The sequence below is a fragment of the Peromyscus californicus genome, unplaced genomic scaffold, assembly GCF_007827085.1.
Source record: "Peromyscus californicus insignis strain IS unplaced genomic scaffold, ASM782708v3 Scaffold_17__1_contigs__length_78620276, whole genome shotgun sequence".
NCBI lineage: Eukaryota > Metazoa > Chordata > Mammalia > Rodentia > Cricetidae > Peromyscus > Peromyscus californicus.
The window spans coordinates 70608795-70634500 of NW_026294469.1; positions in this window are offsets into that span (position 1 = coordinate 70608795).

Sequence of the window (25706 nt, forward strand, 5' to 3'; positions counted from 1 at the left end):
ACAATTAGATGCCAGTTCTCTGAGCGCCTTCATGCTCTTTGTGCATCAAATTCCTCCAGTCTACAGAGTTCAGGCTGTCCCCTGCAGACCCTGTGTGCCATCCCAGCTTTCTGTTTCTGTAACAAATACCTGAATAATGTTAAAAAGGGGTACTTCAGGGTTCAACACCACAGCATCACACTTGCTCACCCAGTGCATGAGGCCCTGGTTCTGTCCTTGCCACAGGAAAAAAAAAAAGAAAGAAAGAAAGGAAGGAAGGGAGGGAGGGAGGGAGGGAGGGAGGGAGGGAGGGAGGAAGGAAGGAAGGAAGGAAGAAAGGAAGGAAGGAAGGAAGGAAGGAAGGAAATGTTTGTTGTAGCTGTGCGGGTTCATGTACAGGCACTTAGCTGTTGCTTTTATGCCTGTGGCACAGCAGAATTCCCACGGCATAAGTGCGTGGTGGGGAAGCCTCTCACTTCATCGTGGCCAGAAAGCAAATAGAATAAGCAGGAAGAGCCAGGTGTCCCAGAATTCTGTTAACTAGGCCTCGGCCAGGCTCCCCTCCTAAAAGTTCCCCACCTACCAATAGGGGTATTAGCTGGTACCGAAGCCCTTGTGGGACATTCTAAATCCAAATAAACCCCCTACTATGTCTTCTGTCAGTAATGTCAATGTTATTTAGATGTACTTACAATCTGGGGGGCCTGTCCAAATGTGTCAAGTTTGATAAAAATCATCATTTGATTTGAGTACAAAATAATACTGCTTCTAAGAGGTCATTATCAATCAAATGTATATATTTGTAATACACACACACACACACACACACACACACACACTGGAAAGACAGCATGTGTGTTCTAAAAGTGAAGGAAAAGCAGAGCTGTGGTTGCCCTCTCCTGATCACCCTGCTCGTGCTTCTGATTAATAATGCAATCCAGAAGACAGGAGCAGCTCGTCGCCAGACGTCTGAATATTCACGATGAATCTAACTGTCTCTGGAGATGGTAGGAAATCCTATCACAGTAGATTTAAGATGCAAATCCATTAATCAATTGACTGTTTCTATTGTTAATGCTGTCGGCAGTCATCAGAAGGGTCTCAAGCATGATGCATGCTGTCTCTGTACTGTTTTGCATTTCATAAAATAAATCGGTGGCTTTCCGATGTGGGAATCAGCTGCCTGGGACCGGAGATAAAGAAGACAAATTTCAAGCTACAGCTCTGTCACTCTCCAGCTGTGGATCTGGAATTTAAATATTTTCAGCTTCATGGATCCTATAAATTACAGATGGTGATAACTGACTGTCACAAGGAATCAACTGAGATAACGTAGGTTGCAGTGAGTGACACACACTACTATTAGCTCAGATAGAGGACCTGCTGTATGGTGAGCACTTATGAACATCATATTAGCTATGAATTATCATTCTGTATTACTCCTCCTGGCTTCTAGTCCATCCCGCCTCTACTTGCCTCACGTTTTTCCTGTCAGAAGCATTTTTCTGTAAGTAAACAAAGACAGTGTTTTCGATGGAACTAAATGCAGGCTATTCATGATTGCCAACCCTTGTGCATAAAAAAGGGAAGATGCTTTCCTTCTCTTCGAAACCTACATGAGTTGGCTAAGCCCAGGGTTGCCTTCAGAGGGTGGAGGCTCATTCCAGAGGAACATTCGAGGCAGGTTCTGGGGAATATAAACACTGTCTTAAAGAAGAGGCTGTGAGGGTCTTACAGACTCACTCTGACAGAGTGTCTGACAGAAGCACCTTTAGGAAGGAAGGAAGGAAATGTTTTGGCTCACACCGTCATGGCGGAGAAGGCTCAGCAGCATGAGAGGAAGGCAGCTGGTCCCATTGCATCCTTGGTCAGGAAGCAGAGAGATGAATGCTAGTGTTCTGCTGGCCTTTCCTTTTTCAGTCCATGCCCTCAACCCATGGAATGGTTCCAGCTACATTTAGGGCGGGTCTTCCAAACTCAGCTAACCAAATCTAGAAACTTCCTCACACACACACACACACACACACACACACACACACACACACACACACACCTAGAAGTTTATCCCCCAAGTGATTCTAGACCCTGTCAGGTTGACAGTCCATGTCAATCATCACAAAGGATAACCTTTGCTTTGGAAATGGTCCAACCAGCCAGACATCTGTCTCCACTCAACGCAGATGCCGAGGTCAATCAAGAAGATCTCAAAGGCTGGGAGGCCTCAGCTCTGCCTGCTAGGTTGTGCAGCCTCTTGTGATATATAGGCCAAGGGCAAATGATTGGGTTCTAGGCCCTAATTCAACTCAGAATTCTCTCTTTGGCCAGTGGAACCCAAAGGTGTCCCTACAAATGGCTTGTGCTGGTAGCTGTGGGGATGTGGCAGCTAAGAGTGAGATGGGAGATCAGAGAGGGAAAATGTATAAATGTCAGGGAGGAGAATCATAGAGAAGAGAGATTTGAATGCTGAGTTCAAAAACTAGATGGAAGATGGACCTCCAGCTTTTCCTATGCCTACCTGAACCCTTTGATCTTCAGACTGAGCCCTAGGGCAGAGGAGTTCAAAGCTCCACAACCATCCCTCATCAGACAGCAACATTGTGCCAATGGAGCACAAGTCCTGTGAAGCAGAAGAGTCAGTTCATCCTGGATGGGAGGTTGCCAAAAGGCGGGACAAGATGTGAGTGGTACCGGCAGGGACTGAACAGTTAAAAAGGACTGGCCAGTGACGCAAGCATTGCAGACACACCAGAGGGTTCTCTGATGATGTGGAAATAAAGAGAAAAAGAAAGGAGGCAAGTGATGAAGGAAAGGAACAGAAACCCAATGAGAAAAACCAAGCTGATCATGAGGAAAGGGGTGGAGCTTCCAGGCAAACCCAAAGTGGGCGGGCGGAAGAGGAAACACTCCCAAATTCCCACATGATGTAATGGCCACCTTGGCAGAGTTGCTCCTGCCCGCCCCAAAATACAGTGTCCTCTACTCCCACATTGCTCTGTCGTCCAGGATGAACCAGAGACTCTGGGGACCCTCAGCCGCCAGCATTATACAAGCTGTAAACCTCATGCCCTCCACAGCCATTAAGGCCATGTGACTCCATGACAACCCCCATGCCTTCCATCCACAGCTTGAAAGGTAATGTGCTTTGTGTCAATGACTCACGATAGTTGTGGACGACAGGCTGGGCTACGCACAACATCCAGTTAAAGAGGTAGTTCACAGTAGCATTATGGTCATGATGGAGAAAAGCCTGCCCACCTAGCCAGCCCTCTTCTACCTAGTGATACTCATAGCTAATGAATTATTATCCATATCTCAGGATATAAAGGGCAATTCTGTTCAAATGAGAGTGGGGGAACAAGTTTCTGACTGGTTTTGGATGTATGCCTCCTCATGGAATGGACAGTCTTCACTGTCAACTTGTCTACTTTGAAATCACCAAGAGATACACCCTGAGTGTCTGTAAAGGTGCTTTAGAGAGATTAAACTTGGGGAGAGGATCACTCTGCATGTGGGAAGTACCATCCCCTGGGCTGGGGTCCCATACTGAATAAAAGTTTTTTGTTTTTTGTTTTTTTCAAAAGCCCACTGAGAACCAGCATTCACCTCTCTTCTCATGACTGTGGACACAGTGTATGATCAGCTGCCCTGTGCTCTCTCTACTACACCATCCCACCATGACCTGTATCCTTTCTTAAACTCTGAGCCAAGATATTTCAGTCGCTTATCAGGTCTGTTGTCACAGAAGTGAGAAAAGTAACTGGTACCACAGCTGATTCGGAAGACTCTAAATTTTCTTTCAAGGTGCTCTGTCCACACCACCACTTTTTAACCTCTGGAATTTCTGTCAGAATCATAGCAGCCGGGAAGTGCTTGATACAGAGAGGTGACTGTCCTCCAGCAGAGGGACACCAGCAAATATCCCCAGTTGTCCCCATGGTGACTTGCTTATTACACAGTCCTCCTGCCTACTATTTCTACCCTTGGGTGGAAATTGTAGAACAAGATCACAGCTTAGTTCCTGTGGGAATTTTTAATATCTGAGCATGTAGTTAATCAGCAGGCACCTCAGGCCGTCTTTGGTGACCACGTCTTGATGCATTAACAAGCTCTTCTTGCTCCTGGCGTCTTCAGGAACAGCCTTCAACAGCACATCACAGAACAGTGGTCAGGGAAGACTAGAATGCTCCTAGGCACAACTACCCTTGTCTTGACTATATCTACACATCGGTGCCTTGGCCCGTCTGGGACTTTATATTACCAAGAAGACTTTTGTTTGTGGGGGAAAGTGAGTTTCAGAGAATAATTTAGATTTAAATTCTAAATAATCAAAAAGATGCAGAAAAGGAGGAAAAAGAACAGGAAACAGAATACAGCAAGCAGTCATAACCTTGAGGCTGATACAAGCTGTGCCTCAAGAACCTTCTGGCTTCCTGTCTTCCCACCCTCCTCTGGCCACATCAGTCCATTCACTTAGAAACAAGGTTCACCTGGGACTGACCACAGTGGGACTGGACATCTGTTTGGGAGGATAGATGGTTGTCATGGCAAAACCTGAGTGAAAACGATTCAAAAGGAGAAAAATATTCAAGACACACCTTCAACATCCTTAACTAGATGGACTTGAACTCTTACCACAGTGCTTGCTGTAAAGTCAGCACATGCTTTGTAAGGCTATCCCTGGCTGACTTCAAAGATCTCCCTAGAGTAGCAACTCAGTCAATCAGGTGGGTGATCCTCAAGCTTTGTGGCCAGAACAGAGAGCATATATCTGCTCACCACCTACAAGCCTGATCTTGGGCAGGGGACTGTGGGGGCCCACAGAGGCTCCCTAGTAAGGCCTCACTCAAGGTCAGGGAATCTGAGCTTGCTTTACCCAACAGAGCTGCATAATAGGATGATTTGGCCAGGGGCTTGGCCAGGGTCTACACTTGACTGTATGTTGTGCTTTGATCTTGAAGGGGGGGTATTTTGCCTCTCCCCTTGGCAGTGTATAAAAAGCCCATTAGAATAAAACTCAAGGCTGCTAGGTATTGACTCAGGGCCCTCCCGAAGCTATCCTGTGTCTCTGTCTTTCTCGTTGTTTCCGTCTGTATTTCTATCTAATGCTTTCTCATTCCTCATTCCTCCCTCCAAGAACCCTTTGATAGGTTGGAGCCAGCCTCTGCCAGAGGAATTAACTTCTCTGTTCCTCATTTTATTTCATCTATAAAGTAGGAATAAGAACACTATCTGACTCATGTGCTATTGAGAAGACAAAGGGCTATTAAAAACTTAAATGTAAAATGTATGTCATTGCTTATAAGAACTGTGCTTGGGAGGCAGTGTTGTGTGATATTTTTATTTCATTCTGAAAATAAGCTTGCTTTGAGTCAGAAAGAGCAGAGCTAGCCACTAGCTGACCAAAATTAAACATAGAGGTTTTGGAGGACTGTGGACAGATAGGAGACAGGAGGTAGTAAGGTGGAGCTGAGAGAGGATCTTAGTCTTTTTGGAGGAAGCAATGGAAGAGACAGAAGGTGACTGGTGGCTTCTCTGATCATTCAGGTTCTTTTTGTGTGTTTGTGTCCTCTTTTATTTTCTTTTTTGAAATTTTATTTTATTTTATTTTACAATACAATTCAGTTCTACATATCAGCCACGGATTCCTTTGTTCTCCCCCCTCCTGCCCCCCTCCCCTTCCCCCCAGCCTACCCCCTATTCCCACCTCCTTCAGGGCAAAGTCTCCTCCGAGGACTGAGATCAATCTGGTAGACTCAGTCCAGGCAGGTCCAGTCCCCTCCTCCCAGGCTGAACCAAGCGATCCTGCATAGGCCCCAGGTTTCAAACAACCATCTCATGCACTGAGCACAGGACCCAGTCCCACTGCCTGGATGCCTCCCAAACAGATCAAGCCAATCGACTATCTCACCCATTCAGAGGGCCTGATCCAGTTGGGGGCCCCTCAGCCATTGGTTCATAGTTCATGTGTTTCCATTTGTTTGGCTATTTGTCCCTGTGCTTTATCCAACCTTGGTCTCAACAATTCTCGCTCATATAAACCCTCCTCTTTCTTGCTAATTGGACTGCCGGAGCTCCACCTGGGGCCTAGCCATGGATCTCTGCATCCAGTTCCCTCAGTCATTGGATGGGGTTTCTAGCACAACAATTAGGGTGTTTGGCCATCCCATCACCAGAGTAGGTCAGTTTGGGCTGTCTCTCGATCATTGCCAGCAGTCTGTTGTGGGGGTATCTTTGTGGATTTCTGTGGGCCTCTCTAGCACTTTGCTTCTTCCTATTCTCGTGTGGTCTTCATTTACCAAAGTCATTCAGGTTCTTATTTCAATATCTGACTCTCAATTTTTTATTGGTAAAGAATAGTTAAATGCTTCAAGGCAGCCTCCCTTTCATTTCATAGTTAAAACTAAGAGAACTATAAGTATAGAAACAGAAAAGCATGCACAACCATAATATGCCGGGCTTTAGAAAAAGAAAAGCCTCCACCATGCCACGGGGCCGACACCCAGTAGGTGACAGCTCCGGTTCTCTCGGTAAACAGGAAATGGATAATCGATCTATGGGCAAATGTTCTTAGAACCCATTTGTTTTCAGCCCCAACTCTGACATGACTTTAGTATCTGCTTCAATCCTATCTTTCTAGGCTCAAGGGACATACATGGACTAGCCACAGAATTATTCACGTTTTCCTTTAGATGAGGAAAGAAGCCACCACTGGCTCTCTTGGAAGTTCCCAGTTTTGTCCATGCAGAAAGAATGAGACATTCCAGCTCTCAGCAATTTCAGGGGCCACCACTGGAGCCATCTCGTCCACAGTTTACGTGGGTTCAGTCAACACTCAAGACCTCCCATCAAGATAGGCAAAGAGTGAGGAAATGAGAATGGGGGTGCAGCTCTGATCTGGCTTCTAGGGAAGACAGGAAACTCATGTGTCCACCAAGGGCTTGGTGCACACTCTGACCACAGCTCATTGACTTCCTGAAGCTGAGCAAGTCAACCTTTCCCTGCTACAGTCAAGAGTGCTGACGATATTTGAAAATGCGTCAACCTAACTTCAGTTCCCAGCTCAGCATGAGCAGATCTGTCCTGGAAGACAGAGATCCCAGGGCAGGTGAGGAAAGGCTGCAGCTTGCGAGAGTTCAGTCTGAGGAATAGGAGCAATTACTCCCCTGTGCTGTGTGATTGCTGTGAGAACACAAACATGTTGCAGAGGTTTCAGACTTTTGTTCTGAGCTGCATTCAGCAAGACACTACACTGAGGAAATACATCAAGTGCTTATGGAGTGCATATTGTCAATACAGAGAAGAATATTCTTTCTGCATGCAGGTGGAAACGCAGCTGGAGAATTACAGATTTCCGTATACCAAACAGAACATTGCACAGAGCAAAACAGAATGGAACGGAACTCACAAAACAGAAGTAATAGTCAGAAATAACAGATCGAAACCTTTGTAAATGAAATTGCAAATCAAAAGGACTCACTGAGAAAGAGAAATAATTATGGAAAAATCAAATCTGCAAAACCATATCCTGATGAAATTGCCCTATTTTGTATAACCAAGGTAGAAATGTGCACTCCAAAGGGAAAAAATTACATCTAAAGTATCACCCTGATCAGAGGTCCCATGCTGGGAGCACACTGTTTATTTTTTAGTTTTATTTCAGTGCTTACAAAATAGAGTTTTTATGATGATAAATTTGAGGCCCAGGAATTCTATGTCCTGACAAATATCATGAGATTGTAAGTTTACATATGACAATAATAATAATAAAAGAAAAAGAATGCAATGCAGACATATTAAACAGTGAAATATTGGTTTTGTGTTGATTAAAAATGAAAGTACTGATAATATAAAATTATGAGATTGGCTCAATGGTTAAGAGCATGTACTGCTCTGGTCTCACAGAAGGCTCAAGTTCAGTTCCCAGAATCCACATCAGGTGGCTCACAACCACCTATAAATCCTGCTACATGTGGATCTGATGCTGTCTTCTGGACTCCACAGGCACCTGCACTTACATATGCACATGTGCACGTGCGTGCACAACACACACACACACATCACAAAATTTTAAAGATAATATTATAAAATTATTATTTGTACACCCAAAGAATAGAATATTATCTACAGCAAAAATTTCCTCTGATAATAAAAGATAGCCAAACTACAGTTGTGTGTGTGGTTTTTAATCTTCACTTTCACCCCGTGAAAAGTAAGGAAATGGGAACAAATTGAGACAAAAATGTAAGCATGTCAAGCACATACACTCAATGCTGGCTGGATTGGGGTCTATGGTTTTTAGTACATTTAAAGTATTTTCTAGTTACAAAATTTAAGTAAGGACATGAAAGAACAGGATAGACAATGAAAATATTCAGTAACTGCCACTCGGTTGAGCTCCTGATTCCCAAATACGAAGAAACGCAAACATATAATATTTGACAGACAATTTGAGCAATAGTTTTGTCAAAGAAGGTCACAGATAACAAAGAAAAAGGAGAGGCACAGTGCTGCAAGATGACTGAATAAAGCAGACCTTAGAGTCGACAAGTTCCCTGAACCCCTGCCAGAGAGGCAGGATAGACAAGCTGTTATGTAGCCAGTCCTCCAAGAAAGAGCTTTCCATCCCAGAGAGAATCTCCTGAAGACGTAGGAAATGGTCTGGAATGATAGCTCAGTGGTTAAGAGCATCGACCACTCTTGCAGAGAGGACCCGGGTTTGAGTCCCAGCACCCACATGGAACCTCACAACCATCTGTAATGACAATTCCAAGGGGTCTGGTGCCCTCTTCTGACCTCTGTGGGCTGGTGTACATACATACATGCAGTCAAACGCTCATACAGACACACAAACACACACAAAAGAATCTTTTAAAAATTATTTTTAAAAGATACAGAATATTCTAAAAGAAGTGAAACATTCCATCCTTCAGGGAAATTCATTAACTTCAGGAAGTAAACAATTCAAAAGGTTCAGGAAGTACCTGAAATTAACCAGATTCACTAAGCTAACCCCCTCCCAGGCTTATATAAGCAATGATGACTGCTAAGAGACACTTCTAGACCAGGTGATCTACTTAGAAGAGACTCAGACAAGCTGGCTCACCTAGAAGAGACAGAACATCTGAGCTGCCTACAAAAGAATCTCCAACCTGTCAAGGTGTACAGTGAAGGTGTACAGTAACCTCTGGGTCTCCAGCCTTGTGAGCCCTCACCCATGTGGGGTAGGCTTTTGGTGGTCCAGTTGTCTTTGGATTATATCTGCTCCTATAAGTAACCCCTTTCCTGTACTCATGTAAGTAACCCAAACTAAAACTCATTGGTTTACAGTTGGATTTTGCTGGCATCATTGATTCTCTGTCTAGGGTGAGTAGACATTTGCTCAGGTCTCCTCAGGAATAATGTCACACAGCAATGGCCAATGGTGGCTTCAGTTAGAACACATGACAATACAGCTGTCTGCTCAATGGTGACAGCAGTTAACCCTGGCAATGGTCACAGAACATGGACAGCATCACATGTGAGTTAGGACATAAGTCAATGAGCGGTCTCATCCAGTTTTCAATCAGTGGGACTGTACAAAGAAAATGGCAAAGAAGTGGGAATTCTTGTGCAGTTCAGCACATATTGACCACCTCTTCTAAAATGTGACTTTTCTACATTCATCGCCGAGAAGTGAAGGCAGCAGTTCACATAGGTTGTCTGACAGTCACTGGCAGCTCAGTACAGCCTCAACAAGGGATGCTCTGAAAATTTCTTCATACCCATTTTGTGGAATATTACTTAGCACTAAACACATAGGCAGCATGTGCTGCATTTTAGGAGCATAAAAATAACTAAAAGAACTCGAAGGCATTCATTAAATATTACTACAAACATTATATGGTGTTCGAGATAAAATAAAATGGGCAACACAGATTAGTGCCTTCTTGGGTGTAGGTAGAGAAGTGATGAGTGGTGAGGAAGCCTGGACCTACTGCGGGGTTGCAGATGTTCTACAGACAGACAGATTTTCCAAATTGCATCATATATAATATTGCATATTATATATTATGTATTCCATACATTTCATGTTTTAATAAAGAATATTTCTATGTTCGTGGCACATTTGTATGCATTAATGCACAATACATTACAAAATGCTGAGCAAAAGATGTTCCAGCTAAGGGCAAAACAACCTGAAAGGTTCACAAGCCAATAATATTCAGTCCTGTTATCCTGGAAATTCAAGTGAACCTAGATTCACAAGGCAAAAATCAGAGCTACAACCAACAAAGAAACAAGGTCATAACCATTAATAACTACCATCATTCTCTATTTATAATTCAAGAATAATCAATTGAGCAATTATTAAATCAAAGAAGGTTCTGAGTGTGTCTGTTTGCATGATGGAAATTAAATACAGACAGTAGTATAAAAATAGACATTAAATTAATCATTCAGACCCAGGAAAACACATGATGCTTATCTTCCTGAGTCTGGATGATTAACATCTACTTATGTACTTATATAATGGATATAATACATTATACATACACGTACACATACTTACACGTATGCAAGACATGAAAGCAAAAAGGTAGTTAAGAGAGAGAGGAAGAAGTCTAAGCGGGGAGGGGACAAAGGAGGATAAAGGAGTATAATTCAAAAGCGGACAGGGCTCTTTGGGAGGAAGAAGGGGACCAGCAAGCTGAAGAGATGGGGTTGAGGCAGGGCACAGCAGTGTAGGAGAGCAAGTAAGAGTACGTGTGAAATGCTATGATGAAACTCGTTCCTTTGAATCCTAACACAATGAATATGGGCTGTACATTAGGACCATCTAAGTGTTTTCATGATAAAACCGACATTGGCTGTTCCTAACACAGAACTTGATGTAATGCTTGTCAGGCAGTGGGGTCTCAGGTCTGCCAATGGCTTGGATGAGTAGCCATAGTGAGACCCACAGGTTCAGCCTGGAGTTCACCTTGGACTTTTCTCAAACTTTATCCTGCTTTCCCAAATCTGACCCACTCCCATGTTAGAATTGTTAGAAAAAGTGGCCTCTTGAATTAAACCCTATGCTTGCTGATCATGCCTAGATACCACTACAGGCTTCCCGTCTTTTAATCCCCAATACAACAAGCCATTAGCATTGTGTGTTCTAATAATAATTCACAATCCTTTTCCAGTTCAGCTTGTCCCATGATATTTCCCAGGTAGATTAAATGCTGATGACCCTGGTTTCTGTTTTAGTTCCTTCTGATGTTCTGGACTATTCTTTCTACATTTAGAGTTTCATAGTTCAATGATACAAATCAAATTGGAATTTTAGCTCAAATGGAACGGCAATATCTTTCGAAAGGCCATGGATAAGATGAAATCCAATATGTTTGTTCAAGCTTAGGTTTCATGCCCAGCAATGGCAGAATGGCGATGAACAAGCAGTGTGGAGAAGACAGCAACATATTCCTTTTCCTGTGGGAAGTACACAGCTCGAGGGCTTTTCCCTCATATCCAGTCTGGCTGCTTTCCCTCTTCCTCTGTCTCTGGCAGGTCTCTTTACCCCTCACAACACTGTGAGTCAGAGGATGTGCTCCCCATTCTAGGATTTTCCACAGACTTTCAAGTCAGCAGTAGGTTCCTGACTGGCCCTGTAGGGAATAGGAAACTGGAATTGGAGAATGGGAGAGTCTCAGGCCAGCCCACCCCAGCCCATGCTGCCCACCCCAGCCCATGCTGCCCACCCCAGGCCACCCCAGCCCACCCCAGCCCATGCTGCCCACCCCAGCCCATGCTGCCCACCCCAGGCCACCCCAGCCCACCCCAGCCCACATTGCCCCACACTAGGTGAGGAGTGTGGTCTCTACAGACAGGAGGATTTGTTGCAAACAGACTAAACTTGGAAACTGCTGGAGCAGACAAGTCCTGGGAGAACCTTCATTTCTTCAGACAACTGGGGAGACTAATGATTTCTTGTCAGCATGGCTCCAGTCTTAACCCACCCACAACCAACTACACTACATCTCGCTTCTAAGAATTTGAAGGGTTTCAATTTCTTGTATCTGCTGCAGCTGCTAAGAAATTTCCTATCTTCATCTGATAGCTTCCAAGGATTTAGGATTTTTTTCTGCATCTCTAGCTGATATTAGAAATGTATAGAGTTGGATTTATTTAGGGTCTTTGTGCACTTCCATAACTTTCCAAAAGATGCTTCATCATGGTCAGACCTCCAAGGAAGGACCCCACACCCACCCCAACTCCTCTTTCACATCTAAGAAAATCTCCCAGGAGCCCTGTTGTTATTCAGGTTGCCCCAGTAACTGAGGTCTGCAGGGTAAGCGGTGCTGGCCTTCTATGCCATGCTCTTGAGCCTGGAGTCTGCAGTGAGGGTGGGGTGGGGTGCAGGCCTGGAACAGGGCCTCCTTGTCCACAAGCTGCTTAGGATTGACTAGCCCCAAGCTTCACACTCGGTATCATCAGCTCAGGCCTATACCTTCTAGCACCTTCTGAGATACTTGAGCAGTTTGCTCAGCCTCTGTGCCGGTTCCATGATGGCTCCTCCCAACACTCTTCCTTCTCTCTAGTCCTTCACATCACATCAAGAGCAGATTCTCTACTATGTAAGCCTCCTGTGTTTAAGTCCTGTCTACAATGACCACCTCCCCATAGCGAAGATTAGGTCTACTGGCCAGTGTGCTGCTTGCTGAGGTCCTACCCTTGACTCCATGAAGGTGAGCAGACTTAAAAGATGTCGTTAAGCCTCTCAAACTCTCCTTTTGTGTTCCAGAGGTTAAACATCCAGCGTGCTCAATTTGTGGTGTCATTACAGTGTTAGGAAATGCCCCCACTAAATTCACAACTGTTTCCATTTCTGAGGTTTCTTTCCACATTTTCCCCTATCCTACCTTTCTTGCATTGCTAACCCCTGAATTAGCACTTAAAATCCTGTTGCAGTGCCCTCAAAGCCCTTAAAAATCTGTTACCCAGTCTTCTGTAACACTCCAAAGACGAGCATCCACTTGTCAGCACTAATGAAGAGGCTCACTCCTGCAGGATCCCACTTCTCCTAAGTGGCTAAGATTGCAAAGGAGCCCGAGGACAGGGCCAGCAGCCCAAAGCCTCGCAGGCTATGGAGCCCCCCTCACTGGTGGTTGACTTGGAAGTTGTCATCTCAAGGGAGTGCTGTCTTTTTCCATCACCCGATTATGTTTCTCCTATCAGGAATTTTTTCTTTTCTCTTTTTTAGTGCTCTCACTGTAAATATTAATTTCTCTGCAGTATTTGTGATAAATGATTATCTTATGAAAAGACATTAGTCTTCACCAATCGGCAAAAGTGATATTTGTGACACCATTTTGCAAAATATTTCCATTTTTTCTAGGAATATTATTTTAGCAGTAATTAATTGATATCAATGCAAATTACACAGTATCAGAAAGGCACTTAAGATTAATTTCATCAATCACCATTGCAACAACTAAGAATAATAGCTGTGTATTGTCTTCAGTGGTGAACCTACCAGGTTCCACTGGATAGTTTCAATAGAGTGGTCACACAGACAACCCTGGTTAAACTAAATGGTTCACAAAAAAAACACCCAAAAGCCATGTCTGGAAAAGTGACAGGTAGGGAGAATAGGGGGTTAATAGGAACGGGAGGGGGATAAAAGACAGTACAGAGAGATCATAGCCATAATGCATTACATACAAGAATTTAGTTGTCAAAGAACAAAATTAACTAATGAACACTTAAAGAAAATTTAGAAAAGAATATTATGATAACAATGTGATGTGGATCTGAAATACCCATCATTAATTAGTTATTTTTCTCATTGCTATAAAAAATCCAACAAAAGGGAATTAAAGAAGGGATGGTTTATTTGGGTTTGTGGTTCCTGGGAATCATTGACCAAGCACTGAAGCCTGGAGGCAGAAGCCTGACGCAGTGGTCAGCTTGTGTCTGTAGTCAGAAAGCTGAGAAAGACGAGCACTGACCGCAGCTAGCTTTTGACTTTTTATTGTTTCTTTTATTTTTTGAGATTATAGTATAATTAATAATTACAAAATCCCCCTTACCTTTCCTCCCTCCAAGTCTTCCCATATAACTCTTCTTATTCTCTTTTAAAATCATGGCCTCTTTTCCCACCAATTCTATTAATATGCATATGTGAATATATGTGTATGTGTGTGTACATATATATTCCTAAATATAACCTGCTCAAACTGGGCAGTGTTACTTGTATGTATATTTTTTAGGACTGACCATTTGGTAACAGATAACCAATTTATGTGTTCTTCCCTGGGAAAACTATTTATCTTGTTTCCAGCATTCCTCAATTGCCTTGAAATTCCTTCTGTAGGGCCGAGGCCTCATGGTCATTCCCATATTCACCTTGGCACGTCTATTGTTGATGTCCTTGCTCAGCTCGTGTCCAGGCAGTCATGTTGGTGTGACTGTATGGGTGTAGCTTCTGGCATTACTAAGAGACACAGTCTCATAGCAAACTCCTTGATCCTCTGGCCTTTACAATCTTTCTGTTCCTCTTCCACAATGTGCCCTGAGACTTATGCATGGGAGTTCTTTTTTAGATATACCCACTGGGGACCATTTTCCACAACTCTGTGTTTTGGTTCGTTGTGGTTTTCAGTAATGGTCTCACCCTGTTGCAAAAAGAAATTTCCTTCATGAGGAGTGAGGACTACAGTTATCTGTGGGTATAAAAACAATTATTTTGAATGTAGTTAGAGATTGTGTTGATTTAGTAAGGTGGTAGTTATAAGTTCTTCAAGATCCATGACTTCACTAACCTGGGTAGTTAGCAAGTTTTCCAATACCAAGCTTGATTTCCCTCTCCTGAGTGGGTATTAATAGAGAGTTGTTGGATATCACCAAGATATGAGTGCACCTTTAGGGTTATTGTACCATGCTGGTCATTGCTGTTTCTATCAGGTGCTGTGGTCACAGTGACTCAAAGGATTACTATGCACATGATCATGTATTAGCCCTGTAATTTGCTAATGGTCTATTTCAGGAGAAAAGATGAGAATCACATTCTCCTCACAATTTCATATTCCTTTACAATTGCATGCATACATATTTATCTAATGAGATTGTAGAGAGTCAGACATGGTACCTGACACCATCTGTCCTAGTTTGGTCTCTGTGACTATGATTAAACATGCTGACCAAAAGCAACTTGGAGAGGAAAGGGAGTTACTACATCTTAGAGGAGAGTCCATTATCAAAGGAAGCCATGGCAGGGACCTGGAGGCAGGAATGGAAGCAGAAGCCATGGAAGAATGTGGCTTATTGGCTTGCTTCCTCTGGTTTTCACAGCTATTTTCTTACTCAGCCTGGGTCCACCTGCCCAGGGATGGTACTGCACACAGAGGCCTGGGTCCTCCTACATCAATCAACAATCAAGAAAATACCCTACAGACATGCCCTCAGGTCAGTCTGATGGAGGCAGTTTTTCAGCTGAGGATCCCTTTCCCAGGTGAATTTAGATTGTTTAAAGTTAATAGGAATTCACTAGCACACCCTGCATTAGTGTGTGGATCCCTGGCCTCTCTCACTATTGTGAGCCTTGTACCTACACTCTTGACCCTTCCCTCTCCCAACATTTCCTGAATTTTCCAAATAATGCCCCTTAGATGTTAGAGATCAAGTCCTTACAGACATCTGCAAACTGGCTCTTCTGCTTCTGACTTTTTACTGGTTTAAGTTGCCAGGAGACTTGGACACAGCTAAGCTACATGGCTTTCCAAACTACAGGCATTGCTGCCCTTGATAAACTGAGGCCTCCTCACTCCAAATACAGAGCCTACAACTTCACGGCATTAAAATCCAGGGCACCAAGGTGGGGTGGTGTCTTACTTAGGGTTTCTACTGCTGTGGAGACACACCATGACCACAGCAACTCTTAAAAAAAAAAAACAGCAACAACAACAAAAAAAACATTTAATTGGGTGGCTTACAGTTTCAAAGGTTTAGTCCATCGTCATCATGGTGGGACATGGAGGCATGCAGGCAGACATGGTGCTAGAGAAGGAACTGAGAGTGGAGAAGAATCTACATCTTGATCCAAAGGCAACAGAAAGTCAGAGACACTGGGTGTGGCTTGAACATATATGAGACCTCAAAGCCTGCCACCACAGTGACACTCTTGTTGGTTGGTATAAAAAGGGGAAAGCTGGCTGAGCCCAAGTATTTCTCTTTTCTCGCTGTGGTGCCATGTGACCAGCCTCCATGAGGTCCTGTTGCCATGATTTCCCACCATGATGGACAACACCCTCTTGAACGCTAAGGCAAAATAAGCCCCTCCTCTCTCCCATTGCTTCCTGTTAGTATTTTGTAGTAGAAATAAGAAAAGTAAATAACAAAAATCAACATTTTTGTTTTATAATTGTCAATACTGAAACAAAAAAAAATCTGCAAAAGTATGATTAGGACTATGTCCGAAATCACTGAAAAAAAAAATCTGTCCTAATCCCAAGCCAAAGTTCCCTTAATGAGCTTTTATGAAATTGGACTCAGCAACTCAAACAGCAGTTTTTGAAAAGAAACAGTTGAACATGACACAATCCAAAGACACACTAAGTTCACATTTACATGATGAGAACTACAGTAATATAATGTTAAAAACCTTCTGCATTTTCTGCAGCAACAAAACCATTACACGTCCCTGACTGAATGTACACTATGCATGCGATTGGTAGCATCCAGCAGCATCCAGTCACTGCTGAGGTGTTCTAAGCAGTGTTTGTTGGCACGGGAGTGTACACAATGCCAAGTGTGCATAGTGAACATCAGGAACCAAAGATACAGTGAGTTACAAGATACAGTGTCAGTGAACACTGTCAGGAGCACTTCAGAGTTGTGATGCATTTGAATTGGAACTACTTTGGGGGTTTTGTACACTCAGAAATACTTTACTGTTTTCAAATTGTTTGCAGCCCCATCTTCAGTTCCAGAACCCCATGAAAGACTGCCCCCCACAGCTTAAGAAGCTGGTTTGGGGGTAATAAGTGAGCCTCATTATTAGCAAATTACATGATGTTAACCTCATGATGAGTCTCTGAATCAGTGAGAACAAATCATATTGTAAAGCTCTCTCTGCTGTCATGTGATTGAAACGAGCCTGTCACTTCAGTGAGCATTAGAACCAGCGGTGCTGATTATAATGCTGGTTTTGTTTCCCGTCTTCACAGTAGAAAGAAATGCTACGTTTCAGGTTGAAACTGGTGAAAACAAAGAGGTCATTGTTCCTATCTAGTTTGTAGGTCCCCAAATTGCCCCCACAAACCAGACCAGAGTGCCAAGGCCTGGATATTCCAGGATCCTGGCTTTGCTTCGGTTCCTCTTTGGTACTGGGAGGAACACCTGGTCACCTCACGTCCCATGTCTGCTGCTGGGTCGTACTGTGTCCCTCACCATCCTGAGTCACCCTTTGATGTGGCCCGGAAACTCTCCCTCTGCTGGAAGTAGGGTGGCATTCATAAGCCAAGCTCTATGCAGGCTGCTTGGGGTATGTTCTTAGCAGACACCATGGGAACCTCCAGGCCAACACGTGTATGACTCACCCATCACTGTGGCCCTTCATACAGGTCTAGACAGCTTATTCCCAAAAGATGGGAGCAACCTCAGTTTTGAAGCCTACAACAAACTTTAACCAGTAAAGAAATTAAAAAAAAAAAAAGAAGAAGATAGAAACTCTGTGGTTTGAGTGAACACAGGCAGTCAGTCTGTGGAAATTGAAATCAATTCCCTGGAGGAGTTGTGCAGCAGGCTAGGGGTGGACATACCTCACAAAGTTGCTTTAGTCTTGAATACTTGGTATCATAACTATACATCACATTCCACAGTGTGACTCCTGGGGACAGGGAATTTTAATCTAATAAATAATAGATCCATAAAAGTGAAGGTTTTCAGACTGACGGGATAACAAAATACTTTGTGCCCTGCTTAGGGGTGTGTGTGTGTGTGTGTGTGTGTGTGTGTGTGTGTGTGTGTGATTGTCCCATAGGCAAATCTGTGGGGTGTAGTTGGATTTTCTTTGGACTTCCAGCTTTCAAATAATGGCACACAGAGACTTATAATTAAATGTAAAAGCTTGGCCTTAGTTTAGGCTTGTTCCCAACTAGCCCTTACAACTTAAATCAACCCTCTTATATTAATCTACCTTCTGCCACATGACTTGTTACCTTTCCTCCATGCAGTACATCCAATTTCCTCCAAGTCTCACTGACAAATCTTCACCTCTCTGGTTCTTCTCCCTAGTTCCTCTCTCTCTCCTTTGGAAGTCCTGCTATTCTCCCCTGCCTAGCTATTGGCCATTGAGCTTTTTATTCAACCAATCAGAAGGTGCCTTGTCATAGATACATCTCACAGTGTACAAAAAGGTTATCCCACAACAGAGAGGTATTTTCTTGATTAATGCATGTAGATGTAACCAACCGTCTTATTAAATAAGAAACACAGAGCCAATGCAAAGATGAAAGCCAAGAGATCAGAGCTAAGAGCCTTACCTGCCTGCTGCAGCTAGCCTCTTCAGCCAAGAGACCTCTCCGAAGGAGAGCTACTTTCTGTCTGTTTGTCTTTATATAGACTTTATGTTCTGCCTTCTCATTGGTTGTAAAACCAACCACATGACTGCCTCATCACTGTCTGTTGGCTGTATCCTTGAACACACAGAGATCTACCTAGCTCTGCCTACCAAGTTCTGGGATTAAAGGCATGCACCACCAACGCCCAGCTTTTGCTATGGCTCTAATAGCTCTGACCCCCAGGCAACTTTATTTATTAACATACAATTAAAATCACATTTCAGTACAAATAAAATATCACTATAAATGCCTGATGTGGGAGAGCCCAATCCTATGTGGGTGGTGCTATCCCTTAGTGAGTGGTCCTTATATAAGAAAGCAGGCTGAGCATGCCATGGGGAGCAAGACAGTAAGCAGCATTCCTCCATGACCTCTACTTCAGCCCTTGCTTCCAGGTTCCAGCATTTAGTTCCATTGATGATGGACTGTGTTCTGTAAGCTGAAATAAACTGTTTCCTCTCCAAGTTACTTCTGGTCAGTGTTGTATCACAGCAATAGAAAGCAAATTAAGATACCTTGCAAGCATGATGACCAGAGTCTAATACCCAGAACAAATACAGAAGTACCCAGCAGTAGTGGCTCACATTCATAATCCCAGTAACACAGAGGAAGAGGCACACTGGTCTCTAGGGTTCACTGACCAGTCAGCTTAGCTTAAATAAGCAAGCTCCAGGCCAGTGAGAGTCCCTGCCTCAAAAAACAAGGCAGACAACGCCTGAGGAACAGCACTCAAGGTAGACCCCTCATTTCCACATGCATGCGCATAAACAAACATACATACCCACATAAACACATACAGCCTACACAAACATAAACATGAACAGCTCCGCATGGATATAAACACCACCTTACACATGTGAACATGAACACCCTCACCCATGAATATGGACTTGCCCCACATAAACATGAACACCCCTCCCCATGTGAACATGAACACTCACACATACATAAGCATGAACACACATGAACATGAACACCCTTCACATGAATATGAACATCCTCAACACACACACACACACACACACACACACACACACACACACACACACACACACACACAAAGTACATGTCCTCAAATATTCTTTGAAATATTCACACACTAAAACACTTCTTTATTGAGTAAAAAAGTGCTCATTTGACTTTACAATAAGGGTACAATACAAATGAGAAACATTGTCTCCACTTTATTTCCAAAACAGCTCTCAATAACTAGAGGAAATTTAGGCTCTAGTCTCTGAGATCAGGCTCATCAGCTGACAGAGTGGTGAATTACAGTAATTAGAAGAGCCAGTCAAGCAGAAATTGTAGAGAAGAAAATCAGTGTGTCATCCTAAACGCTATTTTGGTTCTAAGAAATGATGCTTCCCTATATTACATGTTTCATAAAAAGCATAATCCAATACCCTCCACATTCTCTACCCAGCAACGCGGCTCAGGGCACTGCATCCATGTCCCAGCCTGTCGGACATGTCTCTAAGGCAGCCACACTCAATTTGTCTAATATTGTGTTCAGTGTACTGCCGTGGACAACTGCACTCATCAATGCTTTGTTTTTGGCGTTCAATAATTAAATGGGGCAATTCACCACTGTGCAACAGCTTATCCTTGCCAAACGGCCTGGCCTTGATCGCTTTCATCTGCTCGAAGCCAGACCCACTCATTGTCCTAAGTGATTTCTTGAGTAACGGACCACAGAGTACTGATTGTTTCACTGTTAAAGTAGCACAATGTGCAGGCAAATATTTACAAGTAGCATATAATTACACGAGGTGCTTTTAATCACTAAAATGACCATATGAGGAGGACAGCAGTTAGGACAGGAAGGGGTAGTGTATACTCGGCTGTGTCTTTTTGTTTAGTTTTAACTGATTTCTTGTTTCTCAGTCACATTTATATTTCAGCAGTTCTGAGCAGCCTGGGTTCATAGCAAAGGGCCAATAGAGTCAATAGTGGCTTAAATAGTGTTAAAAGGTAAATTAATGTAAGCAAAGTTAGGTAAGAAAGCCAACAACAGCACCATCTCCAGTATCATCTGCCATGTTTTTCAGACAGCAAATGACAACTTTGGTGATGCTTATGAAGAATCTGAATTCCCCATGACAATTCCATTATCTTTCTAAGACTAGCCAAAGCATGGTTGTATGTTTTCTTTACCGGATGGAATGTAGACCTATTCTTACTGACATCTTCCTACAGAAAAGTCTTTGTAGTCCATGACACAAAAGTGTGGTATTATACAAATGAAAACATCAAAGCAAAGATTTCTCTAAACCATCAGAGCCATAGACTATTGTAGGTAGAAATCTTGAGACCACCCAGGCATGGAAACTATGGCCATAGAGAAAAGCAGTTTGGAATTTGCTCAGAATATGGCATGTAATGCATTTCTGTGTAGTCCTGAGTACTGCAAGATGATCCCATCATTGTAGATTCTGACACAACTTACTTCCTCATTGAACAATAATCATCGCATTTCCAGTACCAAATTCTAGTTCATGAAACAGAAAGGAAAGCCAACATGGTCATATCTGTTGATGACATTTTTTTTAATCCAGTGTAAATGGAGTGATTGGTATTGAATGTTCATCAGTAGGGTTATGTCCCTGGGTGCTTCACATCCTCTGTACTGATAAAAATTACTCTTCAGTTACCAACAACTCATGAAATATGAAGAGTTCACTTTTCCAATTCAGGAGACAACTACCAATTAGATAAGCAACTTTTCTTATTACTACAAATAACAGGAATATTAAAAAAATAAATTCAAGTTCAAAACACTGATGATTAGATAAATGCTGGGCCTATTGGTCCAGTCCTGGTGGACTTGCCTCACCCTGTTCCCACAGAGGATGGCCAACACTGCCTTCCAACCTTAGCCCAGTGACCTCCTGGCAGCTGTGACCACATATCCTGTTCCACTTTTTGTGGTTTACCCCCTCTACCTATTCTCTCTGTCATTTCTCTCTCTCTCTCTCTCTCTCTCTCTCTCTCTCTCTCTCTCTCTCTCTCTCTCTCTTTACCTCCACCCCAGTTGTTTATTCTTTTTAATACTTTACTGGCTCCTATTCTCACATAGACATCCCTAGAGATTGGCAGGTCTATCTCGGGCCCTTGGTTTTCATTGTGAGAATCCCCTGGACCCTCAGCCTCCTCTGAGAGTCCACTCAGCATTAACCTCAAGCTACATTTTAACCAAGTGGCGTTCCCTCTGGCGCCTGCAGGCTCCATCTCTTCTCGGACTACCCACTACTATTCTGAGAGGCCACTCATGTTTGGCCTTTAACTTACCCTTTCACTATGCCCCGCGCCAGCCACAGGTCCACAGGCTAGCCCTCCTCCTGGACATCTGACATATTTCTACAGATGAGTTCTCATTCATCCTCCATTGCCTCCTCCAGCGTTGGTATTCCAATCTCTTTCCAAGCCCTTACTGTGCTCCCAGGAATGCAAACTAAAGCCTGGGAACCCACTGCCACTTGTGCTTCACTTACTCTGTCTTCCCTGCCCATCTGCGGCTGGACAGAGTTGGCTCTAGACTCCATCCCTCAGCTACATACTTCACCCTGCTGCATGCATCACTGTCTTAATGGTCTTTCTTTAATCTACTGGCCAATCGGATTTGCATAAACCAAAGTAAATGTGTTCCTTTAAGTCGGACATGAACCACAAACACCAAACCCATCCTCTAGGCCTGGGTAGCTAACCTTAGCTACACCCACCTCCACAACTGAGGCTTTCACTTGTTATGCAGCCAGACTCAGTTTCTTCCCTGTGGGCTGTCAGTCACTAGCTCCTCCACCAGAAACTCCTGGCCCTCATTGGCCGGAGATGCTAAGTCATTCCTAAGAGCTTAGCCTAAGATTTTCTTTTCTGTAGGTGTCTCTGTCCCTCTGTGGGCTCCTCTCCAAAGGTCCATAATTTCCTTAGAAGAGGTTCAATTCTCTGTGATTTCTAAATTGACTTGTGGATTTGCATGGATCCTGGAATTCTTACCCACATACCAACCCAGCAGGTGTCAATGCTGGGATACCTAATCCATCAAGGAGTATGCAGCTCCCAGCAGGCAGAGGAAGGAAAGGGCTGTTCAATGGCTATGTTGAGTCCACTGGTTTCCATACAATAGATTTAAATTCAAACAATTTAACTTTAAAAAAAAAAGTGTTTAGAACGTGCATAAGTGAGAAAGACAGTTATAAACACAATTTTCTCCTCTAAGGATCAGTCAGGCGGAACTAAAACCAATATTAAAAAACCAAGAGGCAAATTTCTGATTCTTCAGACATACCAAAGGTTAAAGCACAGGAAACATGGGAAGAGCAAGCGGAGGTCAGGACGTATTAAACACTAATGAACGCAGCAGGAAAAAGATGGAAATCGAATTTAAAAACGCTTTAATTGCATGCTGGAATAAAGCTTATGTTAGGGACATTGAAAGCCAGCTTTGGAAGGGAATGTATCATGATGGTTGCTAGCCAAATGGTCTTTAAAGCAAAATAAAGCCAAAAAAATTAAGTGTCAACAAAACATCAGACAGGAAGTTGACATAATTGTTTCAGGACTGCAGCCATTTGTCAGGTGCCAGTCCTGATACAGGGAGGGTGGAGGGTATGTGTTGACATGTATTATTAAACTAAGGTGCTTCCATTATCAGCTTGGTCATTCTATAGTACATTATCTCCTTAACTTAGCATGTATATAAGCTTCTAATGTATATTTTGAAGATAATAATATTCTCATTAAAATCTTTTAAGCTATAGCATTATTCCTCTGAATATCCCAAGGAATCATAAAATGTATAAGATATTTGTCAAAAAAATTTTGTTAATACAGAACCTTGCAGTTAACAGCTAATGAAGTTGATTGAGTCCTATTCAAATTATCTGAATCACATCTACTGATCAAATGACAACCCTCTTTTTGTTTGAACCATTTACATAGTCTCACAGGAGGTGGTATTACTCATCTTCTGGAACAGCACTATGTGTCTCTGCAGGAGGTAAAGGACACTTCTGCAGTAGGTCAACAGGGCACCCTGTGGGGAGAAGACACTTGGAGAATTTTATTTACAAACTCTTTAGTTGTTTAGGGCAAATTTAGATGTGGGAAACATAAAACAGAGCGGAAACTAACCCGTGGAGCATCCCATTCTTTAGATAAAGTTTAGACACATCTTTGGCTCTGTGGTTCAAGAGAGTGGTCTAGTGGGCAGTTCCAGCTACAGAGTCACCTGTAAGCTGATCCGCTACTTGCCCTCTGCTCTGGTTTGGATCTGAACTGTCCTCCACAGGCTTATATCATCAATTCTTCTTCTCTGCCTGGTGCTGTTTGGGAAGGCTGTGCAACCTTTAGGAAGTGGGACACAGCTTGAGGAAGTAAGAGGAAGACTTTGAAGACTAGAGCCTGGCCCGTGATTCAGGCACCTTCTCTCCTTCCTGGTCCACTGCAATGTAAGGGGTAATGGATGTGCTTCTGCCTTCCTTACTGTGATACACTGAGACTTTCTGTAATCAGGAGGCAAAATAAACCTTCCCTGCCTTCAGTTGTTTCTGTTAGGCATTCTGATTGCCGAGATACAAGAGTAACATGAATAATTGGTACCAGGAACAGGGTTGCTTCTGTCACTCTACCTGACCATGTGGTTATTAGGCCTGTAGAACTGGTTTGTGTGAAGAATGTGGAAGAAGACTTTGTAAACACAAGTGAGAGAAGCTCCAGAATATTATGAGAAGAGGTTTGTGGGTGTCTTAGTTTCCTTTCTGTTACTGTGATAAAATTCTCTGACAAAAGCAAATTAAGGGCAAATACTTTATTTTTAATATTTGTATTTATTCTTCGACAAATTTGTAAATGTTTACAATGTGTCTTGATATATTGACCACCCAACTTCTCCCTCCCAATCTTCTCAGAGCCCTATAACACATGACCTGCTCACTTTCACGTGCTCTAGAGTCCAACTAGTGCTTCAGCAATCTGACAAGGGCCACATCCTGAAAAGGTCACATCCTTAAAGATTAATTCCCCTGCCCCAGAAGCTATCAATTACCAATAGCTCCTCAGCTATGGGTAGAAACTCACGAATCCTTCTATTTTTGCTATAATAAATGACTATCCTGGTCTTGTGCACGCCACCACAGCTGCTGTGAATTCAAGACTGGAATGTTATGTACAGAACACATTGTATAGTGCCAGCCTACACCCTCTAGCTCCTATATTCTTTCAGTCTTCTCTTCCACAATATTGCTTGGACCTTGTAAGAGGGTGAAGATGAACAGAGATGTCCCATTTAAGGCTTCAAACTCAATAATGACTTAAGCTAATGAGGGCTGTGGCCAATCCTGGGAGAGTGGCCTGTCTTCTACCCTCACCTGGGTTGTGTTTTCCACATTGACACTTTCTTCCTAAGGGAGACTCTAACACCTGAACCTCTTCTGGGTCATCTAGCCCAAGGGCAGATCCTCTGTCTTCTTTGCACCTCTCATGTGGGAAGCATCTGATGTCACTCAGTGTCCAGGTCACAAGGACATCCCTGACACTCTCTTCTGGCTTCTGAGAGCTCTAGGCACATATATGGTGCACATGTACACTTGTAGGAAACACTCATATGCATTTAAAATCCTAACTAAATAAATGAACAAATAACTCAAAAGTGTAAACACGTGAAAACATGAATAATGGCTGCCAGGAATTGGACACGTAGACCATGAATCCATTTCATTACAGAAAGTGTTGCTGCAATTTCGTTGTTTTTCCCGTTCTTGACTCAGAAATAAAAGAGAGTTCTTAACACCTACATAAGTCAAGAGCCCTCTGACCAAATTAGTCCACTCTGATCAAGAGCATCGTCTTAAGCCTGGGATGAGTCTCCATAGTGGAGGGGTTCTATTTTTAATTGTCAATCAGCACCTCTCTGCTTAGCAATTAAAATACTGGTAAGGAATTTTGAAACAAAATATGTAACTTCCCCCATTATTCTATACTTTTGAAGGAAGAAGTTCAACTGCTTCGTCCTCGCAACCTCTTCCCCTGTGTAGAGTCTACATGCAGGTCGTCAGGGTTGGCAGAACAAACACTGAAGTAAATAAATGATGGATTAGCTGAATGGTTAGACCAGGTTTTGTTTGGACAGATCCTCAACTGCATTACAGA